At 36.7% G+C, this 2632-nt stretch overlaps 1 pseudogene; it reads left to right on the top strand.

Moving 5' to 3' along the window:
• The first annotated feature begins 1803 nt into the window (after positions 1-1803).
• On the top strand, positions 1804-1898 carry LOC129402754 (U5 spliceosomal RNA; annotated as a pseudogene).
• The last annotated feature ends 734 nt before the right edge of the window (positions 1899-2632 follow it).

Below are 2632 nucleotides of genomic sequence, written 5' to 3'. Positions count from 1 at the left end.
ACCTTATAACAAAAATGAGCATTTTATCATTTCTAGATCACATAAAAGTATACATCTTTTGTATACTTTTGTAAACTCATGCATGAGTAGTGACTATGTCCTGTATATGTTTTATCCAAGGTAACCACTTAGAAAATGAAATTTCTTATTTTTCAGCTACCTTGGCCTAAGTTTAGTTTTGAGTCAAGTTATATGACTGAGCATGAAAGGGTTGACTTTGTAATAAGAAGCTTGACAAAACTTTAATTATCCTGGTGTTATTTGAGTGCTCCTAGCATTAATCCTTTCATATACTGATAACAAAACTAACAGTGACTTATAACCTGCAGCTAACACATTTTTATTAACTCCTTCTACAATTTTGATATTTCATTATAGAATTTGACACTTTTTTCACCCATCTTCATTTTTGTATTCAGTCTTTATTTATTTAAATATCTTGAGAAGAGATATTTTCTATTTAATTCATATAACTTCCTTATCCCTACACTCCCATAGGTAAATTACAACTTTAGTTAAATCACTTCTTTATATGTTTTATTCAATCAGTGAAATCCATGTTTGCCAATGCCTTTAATACTGAAATCTTAGAGTAACCACAATATGAACTGAAAACCTACTTATATAATTTTATTAAATATTGACTAGAGCCCATTTAAAAAGAAACTCTCAAATAAGTTTTAAACTTATGGTTTGTAAATAATATAGGCTGTGTTTTGACCAGTCTTATCATGGAATAACCAAACTTCCATGGGCAGGGAAACTCCTAGACTCTTCTTAAGGAAAAAAAAAAGTCCTGGACTTAGTAAAACATTTATTGTTAAATAGTGACAAGAATTCTTGTGAGTTTATTCAGTGATTTAGAGAACAAAGCTTGAGATGGGACAAGTAACCATTTTATTTTAATTACAGAAGATCCATATTTGTGCTCATTCAATGAAGGCAGGGAAGGCAAGGAGAAAGGCAGGAAGGAAGGGAGAAAGGAAGAAAGAGGGGGGAGGGAGAGAGGAAGGAAGAAAAAAGGAAGGAAGGAAGAGAAGAAAAAAGATCAAAAGACAAAAAAGAGAGAAAGAAATAGAGAAAGAAAAAGAGAGAAAGAGAGAAAGAAGGAAGGAAGGAAGGAGGGAAGGAGGGAAGGAGGGAAGGAAGGAAGGAAGGAAGGAAGGAAGGAAGGAAGGAAGGAAGGAAGGAAGGAAGGAAGGAAGGAAGGAAGGAAGGAAGGAAAGAAAGAAAGAAAATGAAAGAACAAAGCCAAAAGTAAGTAATGAAAATCGGAGGAAGCACAGATGCTATCTACTTTTAGACGACTCATAAGAGTAGAATATCTCTTATTTCATTATTTGGGCACTGAAATCATAATGAACCCACAATGTAGAGTTGAATTGTGTCCTGCTCATGTATTCGTTATGGACACTTGAACATGTTTATCTCTTTGTGCATTCATTACTTTCTTATAAAATTAGTTTGTTTTGATGGGGTAGCTGATCCCAGATATAAAGTTTTGGGGCCACACTTTGTGGTGCTCAGGGCTTACATCTTGATCCGAACTCAGGGGTCACACCAGGCAGGCTTGAGGGACTATATGAGGTGCTAGGGTTTGAATCTAGGTTGACTGCATGCAAGTCAAATGCCTTACCTGTTCTACTGTATCTCGGCCTCTCTAAATTGTGGTCTCCATGACAGTTACTGTGAATATTCGTACTTTACTGAAGATATACCAGCGTATCTTAGCACAGTTTACTAGTTTACTCTTTTAATTCCTCTTAGGTATGTTTTTAAAAATATGTTTTGAAGTGTTGTTTGCAGCTCTGGTTTCTCTTCAGATCGTATGATTTCTGTGGAGAGGAACAGTATTGAGTTTTAACTCAATTTTTTGAGGTCTCGTGTCTCACGAGACTACCATTTGAATTACAAAAGTAGAAATAAAAAAAAAAAGTGTTGTTTGCTTGTTTTGGGGCCACATCCATCTGTGCTCAGTGATTATTCCTGGCAGGTTGTGGAACCATATAAAGTACCAGACATCAAACCCGGTACAGCTGTATGCAAGGCAAGCACCCTGCCCACTGTACTATCTTTCTTGTTCCATCTTTTAATTCTCAATAGTAGTTTGAAATATTTGGAAAGGAATAAAATGCATCTGTAACAATTAACCTAAGACAAGTGTAATCCAGGCTGTCTCTATCATGCATAAGCCTCCTACCATCTTTTGCCCTGCATTTTCCAGGACTTGTGTACAAATGTTTAAAGTGAAAGGATTGATTACATAGTTTCTATCTTTGCATGAACACTTGAATAATAATCTTGATGGAGAGCAAATCTAATATAGCAAGGCAAAGGCATGTAGGAATTTAATCCAAGATTCTCTACTTAATGATTACTGCACACTGCTGCATGTGGGCAGTGATGTTCTTCATCAAATTTGCCACTTGGAGGAATGAAAAATTAAATGAAAGGTGGTATATAAGGACTATCAGGGGCTGGAGTGATAGCACAGTGGGTAGGGCTTTTGCCTTGCACTCGGCCGATCTGGGTTCGATTTCCAGCATCCCATATGGTCCCCCGAGCACCGCCAGGGGTAATTACTGAGTGCAGAGACAGGAATTCACACACTGCCAGGTGTGAATCTCCCCCG

The sequence above is a fragment of the Sorex araneus genome, chromosome 2 (genome assembly GCF_027595985.1).
Source record: "Sorex araneus isolate mSorAra2 chromosome 2, mSorAra2.pri, whole genome shotgun sequence".
Taxonomy (NCBI): Eukaryota; Metazoa; Chordata; class Mammalia; order Eulipotyphla; family Soricidae; genus Sorex; species Sorex araneus.
Note: the sequence above shows the minus strand (reverse complement) of the source record. Positions and strands in the feature narration are given on the sequence as shown.